This window comes from Chenopodium album, chromosome 14 (genome assembly GCF_948465745.1).
Source record: "Chenopodium album chromosome 14, dcCheAlbu1.1, whole genome shotgun sequence".
Taxonomy (NCBI): domain Eukaryota; kingdom Viridiplantae; phylum Streptophyta; class Magnoliopsida; order Caryophyllales; family Amaranthaceae; genus Chenopodium; species Chenopodium album.
The window spans coordinates 39412874-39421313 of NC_137847.1; the positions used below are offsets into that span (position 1 = coordinate 39412874).

General features: G+C 37.8%; 1 non-coding gene across 1 annotated transcript; it reads left to right on the forward strand.

Annotated features, from left to right (window-relative positions):
- Nucleotides 1-4158: 4158 nt before the first annotated feature.
- LOC145580412 (small nucleolar RNA R71) lies at nt 4159-4265 on the forward strand. Its single transcript, XR_014099460.1, has one exon. It is a non-coding gene; the product is annotated as a small nucleolar RNA R71 (small nucleolar RNA).
- The last annotated feature ends 4175 nt before the right edge of the window (nt 4266-8440 follow it).

Consider the following 8440-nt stretch of genomic DNA (forward strand, 5'->3'; position numbering starts at 1 on the left):
AATCTGCAAATTCCTACAAAATAATACCAACTCTACAAAAACATTAGAAAACGTATATTAGTAATAAAAATAGCTCCGCAGAGCTCAAATAAGCACAAATATGACCGTGGAACGGGGAATAAATATATATATAAAATAGACTTATCAAACTCCCCCAAGCCAAACCTTTGCTTGTCCCTAAGCAAAGCAATGAATAAATAAATCAATACTTCACCCCAAATACAATTAAAATCAATAAATATAATTCAAGGTAAATCCGATAAATATGTATCAAAGTCAACCAATCAAATCCATTCAATTACCAAGCTTCCCTAACAATTGTCAAATAGAGCAAACCACAAGAGCATATAGAATTCAAGACTAGTGCTCACACACTCAACTCTCATTTATGTGGCGAGTAAAAGATGTACTCGATCGCTCTCCATCCCAACCCCTTTATGTGAACAATGCCCTCCCAAACTCACACACTCGTGTGTTTAAAAAGACATACACTCAACCTAATAGTCGGCTCGGAATATGTCAAGTCATAACTTGCATTGATAAACAACACTTTCACATCCACACAACTCTATGCACAAGGTCAAAAGGTCTTTTAAGCTTGTAATGTAAGGCTAGGGTAAAAGGGTAGGATAAATTTGGGAATATGTGAGAGAAAAGCTATGCTAAAAGGGAGCCATATCCTAATAAACCCATGACCAAATATAATGATCATACACATCTCCAACAAAACTAACTCCAACACAAACCACCAAATATACTCCAAACAATATAAACCAACCCAATACTTACAAAATTTCACTCATAAAAAATATAATAATATAAACTAGAGTGAATAAACAAACTTTAAACATCAAACTCAAATATTTACAATGAAACTCAATTTTTTTCTTTCTTTCTTTTGATAAACCTTCACTTAGACAATTTGAACATCAAACCTTTTTTTTCTTTTTGCTCTTTTTTTCATTTTTTTCTAGAAGTTCACTTTCTTTTTTATTTTCTCATTTTTTTTTCTTGAACTTCTCTTTTTTTCTTTTCCATCACACTTTTATTTTTCAAATATATACACAATAAAACTCATCAAAACAAAAATATGATCAAGAACAAATAACTTCTCAAACCCACCCAAATTGTGCAAATAATGTGCACAATACAAACTCCCTCACCTCACTCACTAATAGCTCCCCCAAGCCAAGCTTGGGACTAGTAATCAATGGGGCTAAATAGGCTTGTAATGTGGCTAATAAACAATAAAAAGTCAAGGCAACAACGTGGGTAGCAAGAAGGGAACAAATGTATCTAAATAAATCTAAAGGCTACCTAAAAGAACAAATGCCTTCGTCCTCCACATGTGCATAATAGTGAGTTATGAAACACTACTCATAGTTGCAAACCAATACTCAAATTCATTGACATACCAGGAACTAATCACGCATTCCTAACCAAATCAACTAGTCAAGCACTATATTCACATGTAGTTGGACAAAATTGACGCAAGTTTAGGAATCCAAGCAATCAAATATCAAATCATGATCAACTAATCCTCAATATTTATCATCAAAAACCAAGAATCAAAACAAGTTTTTCTCAAGTATGGGGCACAGGGAAGCATGATTTACAATTCATTGGAACGTATTTTTGGATTTTTTAATTTTTTAATTTTTTTGTATTTTTCTCATATAGGAAAGCAATAAAACTATACTAGAAAGCAATAAAACTGTACTAAGAAAGCATTAAAAGCTAAACTAAGCACACCAAAGAAAAATAAAAAGAAAAGGGAAAGAAAGAGTACCTAAATATACAAGAAATCCCCCCAAGCTAAATCAGACAATGTCCTCATTGGCTTAAAGGGAAGCTTGTAATCCAAGTGACTACCCTTCATCATCAAACTTGTCTCCACCATCCCAAACATTGCAATGCATCACCTTGGTACAATTTTGGACAAAATAGAAACAAAGTGTTAGTAAGAGAAGAGGCAAAAACGAGTCAGGTCCACTATTTTGCTCATAACGTTTTTTATACAAATGATAATGACGTGATTCCAATTGCATTGGAAAGTAGACTTGAAAATCTTTCCAATGATAGGTCACACGCAAAATTTCGTTAAGAAACGCAAAAGTTATGGCTGTTTGAAGTTGCCCAGTTTTGCTGCCGCAGTCTCGCGCCCGACCGGGCGAGCGTGGCCCGACCGGGCCCGCCTCCAAGCTACGACCAGGTCGTGTTTTACGACTTGCTGCACGAGAATTCTTCTTGGCCTTAATTTCCTTCGTATTTTTGCTTGTTTGAGCAAATGCCACCCAATCGGGTGAGACTTTCACTACGGCCTCAAACTCTACAACTTGCTTCTCTTTCTCCACTTGTTCATCCTCAAACCCAAGTCCTACACAATTTAGAGCTCTTTCTATAGTTTTTCCTGCGGAAGATGCAACACAAAATACCGCCTCCAAGGGATCTCTAACGAGAGCTTGGGGCTTATTAGAAAAATTATTTACATCAACCACATCAACACTATAGCACTTTTCCTCTAACATGGGGCTTTTAGGAACATTATTTAAATTAAAAGTAATATTATCATCCCCTACACATAATGTAAGTTTACCACTTTTCACATCAATTATTGCCCCTGCAGTATGAAGGAATGGTCTACCCAAAATAATCGGAATTTGCAAATCTTCCTTCATATCAAGAACAACAAAATCAACAGGTATATAAAATTTACCTACTCTAACAGGAACATCCTCTAAAATACCTAAAGGATATTTAACAGAACGGTCGGCCATTTGCAGAGTAATATTGGTAGATTTTAATTTACCTATATTTAATTTAGAGCTCACAGATAATGGCATAACACTTACACTAGCACCCAAATCACATAAAGCTTTATCAATCATCAGATTACCAATATGACATGGAATAGAAAAACTACCCGGATCTTTTAGTTTAGGTGGAGATTTATTCTGTAATATAGCACTACATTCTGCGGTAAAAGCAACTGTCTCTACCTCACTAATAGATCTTTTTCTAGTCAAAATTTCTTTCATAAATTTAGAATATGCAGGAACTTGAGTAATTAATTCTGTAAAAGGAACCGTTACCTGCAAATTCTTCACGATCTCCAGAAACTTACTAAATTGCTTATCCAACTTACTCTTTAAATGCCTATTAGGGAATGGAAGTTTGATAACTGGTTTCTGTACATCACCACTCTTATCCTGGGGTTTACCCTGCAAAGAATTACCAGAAATATTAGTGCTACCCTGGAGCCCTGCAGGGCTAGTAACAACATCATTTGGTATAACGGAATCAGGATTAGCAATTTTTGTTATAACAGGTTCATCATCTTTGGGCATAGGAGGCCCATTATAGTGTGAACCACTCCTCAGGGTAATTGCATTCGCATATTCTGTAGGTTGTACTGGCTGTGATGGTAGGGCTCCCTGCTGGCGAGTTTGCAGAGTAGAGGAAAGTTGCGCAATCTGAGTATCTATCATTTTATTATGTGCTATCAATGAGTCAATTTGCGCATCTCTACTTTGCATCTGCTTCTGCATAGTAGCTAACATCGTTTTGATGTCTGATAGGTCAGAATCAAATGGAGGAGTAACAACCTGTTGTGGTCTCTGATGTGGAGGTTGGTAGTACCTCTGCTGTGGTTGTTGTACCTGTGGTGGGGGGTTAGGCACATTCGTACTATTGTACGACATATTTTGGTTATTTTTCAACCCTGCATTGTAGGTGTTGGAGTATGGACTAATTTGCTTATATGCCTGAAAAGCATTAACCTTCTCAAGTGAGCTCCTACAATTCTGCGCCCAATGACCTACAAGACCACAATTTTCACAAAATATTACAGGGTTAGTACCAATAGCAGAAACATTAGCAACGGAAGATGAATTAGAATTATTAATATTGTCTAATTTCTGGCTAATAGAAGTCAATTGTGCTTGCAAAAAGGATATAGAATCGACTTGATGTTTTCCCTTATTTGCAAATCCTCTGGGATTCCCATATTGGGAGTTATGAATAGCCATCTCTTCGACAACATTGCTCGATATATTCACATCCAAATTCATAAATCTTCCGTTAGCTGCAGAGTCCAAAATCATTCTTGAATTATATCCAAGCCCATTGTAGAAAGCTTGGATTATCTGCCACTGTTCTAGTTTATGATGGGGACATTCTCTCTGCAAATCCTTAAATCTTTCCCAAGCTTCATATAAAGATTCATCCGCTTCTTGGGAAAAATTTAGGATTGAACTCCTTAACAAAGCTGTCCTCTCTGCAGGGTAATATTTATTATAGAAATTCAAAACAAGAGTATCCCAGTCAGTAATACCAAGTGCAGTTCTATTCAATCCATTATACCATAATTTAGCTTTACCACACAAAGAAAAAGGAAAAAGAATCTCCCTGATTTGGTCTTGTGTGACCCCAGCTTGCCTAATGGTGTTGCAATATTGACAGAAATCTGCAATATGAAGATTTGGGTCTTCACCTTTAGCTCCGCTAAATTGCTTTCTTTCAATCATAGTAATAAACTGGGGTTTGATCTCGAATTGTACTCCCTCGAGATTTGGTGTAGGAGATAGATGTGGAAAATCCGTCAGGGACGGCTGCGAATAATCGCTAAGCTTGCGAGGTGGAGGTGGTGGTGGTGGATTCATGCTTGATTCCTGATCTGTACTAAACAAACAAATATGAGAAACTATCTCAAAGAACTTGCGTTCTCTGAGACGAGAAAAAAAAAAATAAAAAAAAAAAAAATAAAAAAATAATCTAGACTACAAAAATAATCAGAAATAAAAATAAAACCGTTTCCCCGGCAACGGCGCCAAATTTTGACAGGCTAAAGTCGTATCACCTAATCAAAAGTAATTACCTAAGTCCTCTAACTAATGTAGATAGGGAAGTAGGGTCGAATCCATAGGGAAACAAATCTTTTTATTCCTAATTAATTAATTATAATCTAAATTATTAAGTAACCAAATTGTTGTTATTTAAAGGAATTATACTACGAAGAATAAAAGTAGGGAGAAATAAAAGTAGGAGAAAAACAATGAATAAAAGACCTAGGGCATAGGTTCACCAATAAGTAATACTCTAGGATAAAACATAACAATCAATTATCAATGCATCAATTAACCAGATCATAAAGGGCTTTCGCTACGTATTACAATCACAGAGTTAATTTACCGGTATTAAATCTCATCTCTCGAATCTCGACCTAACCATTTATAAATTAACCTGCCTATTGACACTAAGCCTAAACATCAATTCTCATCTCTCGAATCTCGAACCAATGTTGCGTAACTCATACAATTAAACCAGCGCTAATCTAATTGCATAACATTAAATCAATCAATAGGAAATTAACCCAAAACATTAACAATCAACAATAATAACTTATCCCTTCATATTAATTATGGATCCCCAAGAACCCTAGAATTAAACTACTCGTGCATGATTAAAACTAAACTAATCAAAGCGATTAAACAAAGCATAATTAAAATCAATAAGCAATTAAATAAAGCAATTAAGAAAGCATAATAAAAACAATAATAATAATAATAAACAATATTCAAGAAAACTACCAAGTAAAATAAAAAATATAATCATAAAACTAACTTGAAGCAAAAGTAATTAGTATTAAAGACAAAATAGACGAAAAGCCAGATAAAACAAAAACTCAAGAAAATCCTAACTAAGCAAGTTACGGAAATATGAAAGTAAGAATAAAAGAAAATTAAAAGGAAAAAAAACTAACTCCCTAACCTACGGTACTACTACCTCCTTTTATAAGGAAATTATGGAGTTTGATTCCCCATAAATTACTACTCCTAAACCGACAAACATCAACAAAACAAAACCCGAAATTAGCGAGCCCAAGGTAGGCAGCCCATTCGTTGAAGCAGCCTAACGTCAATCGGGCCTATCTAAACTCGTGGCCTCCTTCTCTCGATTGGGCCCGGTTAGCTGAGTAATGAGATGGATCTTGACAGCTTCTTTTTCTTGGGCCCAAATCTTCATTCTTTCTCACTTGATCGACAACACTAGTTTGATCTGTGATAATACTTTAATATTGAAACTTTGGATCTCACTTGATCGAGCCCTTAATCATCAAACTAAACTTAATTAGCTTAATCTTGGGCAAATAATATTTGGTCATAAAATACGATCCGACTCCAATGTCTTTATAGTGTGGCTTAATAAGCTCGGGAATCGTCATAAATCTGCAAATTCCTACAAAATAATACCAACTCTACAAAAACATTAGAAAACGTATATTAGTAATAAAAATAGCTCCGCAGAGCTCAAATAAGCACAAATATGACCGTGGAACGGGGAATAAATATATATATAAAATAGACTTATCAGCTATCCAACTCCTCAGAATCAGAAGTGAACTCTCTCTTTAGAATAACTTCTTTGCTCAACAGTTCACTTTGAAGCATAAACTCATGGTTCTGCACTTCATGTTCACTCTTATCTTGTACACCCTGTAAACTTACATTCACTTCTTATAGTATGTTCTTAACAGTGCTGTCCAAATCTTCCCTAAAATCAGCATCCTCATCTACCCCCTCCTCTTCCCCTACTTCCCACTCTATTTCAGTTTCATAGCAGTCAAAGCTGGAGGAGCCAGATCTAGATTCTGACTCCAACTCAACATCTCTCTTTATCTTCTTCTTCCTTTTACCCTTTGTTTTCCACTTTCCACTATCCACTTCTCATGAGAACAATTTCTTTATCTAGATCCTGTCCCTTTCCCTTCACCTTACTTCTCCCAGATGTACCTTCCTCTTCACCTTGCTTCTTCTTCCCTTTCACACTCCATGAGAACAATTTCTTTCTTGTTGTTTTCTCAGTATGCTCTACAACCTTATCACCCCCTTTTTGTGTGTTCTGTCTCATCCTTGTGTTTATTTGCCACTTGTTGCTTAAACCTAGGGTTTCTCCTAACTTCAGTGGGCTTAACAACTTTACTTTGAATGTTTTGGGTGGGTTGAACAGTGTTAGGTTCTTGGCTAGTACAATAAACTACAACAAACCCATCTGTTTTAGGTGTTTTGTCCCTTGGGAGAGTTACGGATCGAAGACTGGTTGCACTCGGTCTGTACCTGCAAAACAACGGAGACTCCGGGTGGTAGGAGCTCCGCCTCCGACGATCAAGTTAGTAGTTGAATGTGAGTAGGAGAAGGTGCGGAAAATGAAATGAGATCTTCTCGGATTCCGAGATCAGGTGTTTTTCAAATGTGAGAGAATGTAGGGTTGGTGTAATAAATGATTGAATTGTCCCAAAATTTGAGGAATATCTCCCTATTTATAGGGTCATTGGTGAATGTGCTCCTTCTAGGTCATTTGACCTAGATTTGGTGGGCTGCGCCGTTTTGTGGCGCTCTTGGGAATTGGGCCTTGAAGGCCGCAATTTAGGAAGCATCTAAGGTTGACACGTGTCAGTTGGAAATTGGCCCAAATGGACCTGCCTAGGCTTGACACGTGGTCCTCTCTAATTGGTCCACGTGGACAGGGTAATTTTACCCAAAACATTTGCCCCTGCCACGTGCCGCCTGCGACACGCGGCCTGCTGTAAACGGTGAATAGTAAAACTATTCACCTTCTAGGGCTTTACGGGGATGCCTCTTATTTTACCCTTCCATATATAGAAGGTTTTACCCTCTCTTTTTCCCCATTTCACACCAGAGCTTTGACTTCTTAGAGAGAGAAAGAGAGAGCTTCTTAGAGAGAGAAACTCTGCATCCGTTTGTCGTGATTTTGCCTTTTTCCGGCTGCATTTCAAGGAACACATCCGGTCACCACGTGTAGCAGTTTTCAGATATTTAGAGCTAAGTTTAAAGGTAACCGCTTATACTCCTTTCAAGCTTTTTATACTTTCCCGCTTGTGCAGTTAGAATTTAAAGATAAAACGGACTCTCCATCGACCCACACGGCACTGCCTAGGTTATTCAGCCGGTCTCCTGGTACGGCTGAATCTAGAACCGGGGGTGCCTTTTTTGGAAATTCGAGCCTGCTTTGCTCATCCCCGAACACCTCCGTCTCTGTGTCTATGCAGGACAACAAGGCCAGAGTTAAACAAACGACTGTCAAGCCGAGCAAGCGGCGCGCTAGAAGAGTGCCCGCTGATGAAGTTATTTCGGATGTAGAATATGAGGAACATGAAAGTTCGGAGGAAGAGCAAGAGCAGGCGGGTTCTTCTCCGGGTGGCACCCCTTTAACCCCCAGTGACACAATATTGGAAGGGGCAGACGACGAGGACGATGCCTCTTCCCTAGGGTCTGATGAAGAGGGGTCAGGCGGCGAGGAAGCCGCCGAGAGATCCGGCTCAGAGACGTCGGGCTCTGACCATGAAGATATAGCGGCTGAGTATCAGCAGCCGGCTAAAGGGCCTGATAAGCCAAATCCCTTGACAACTAAAATGCTTCCT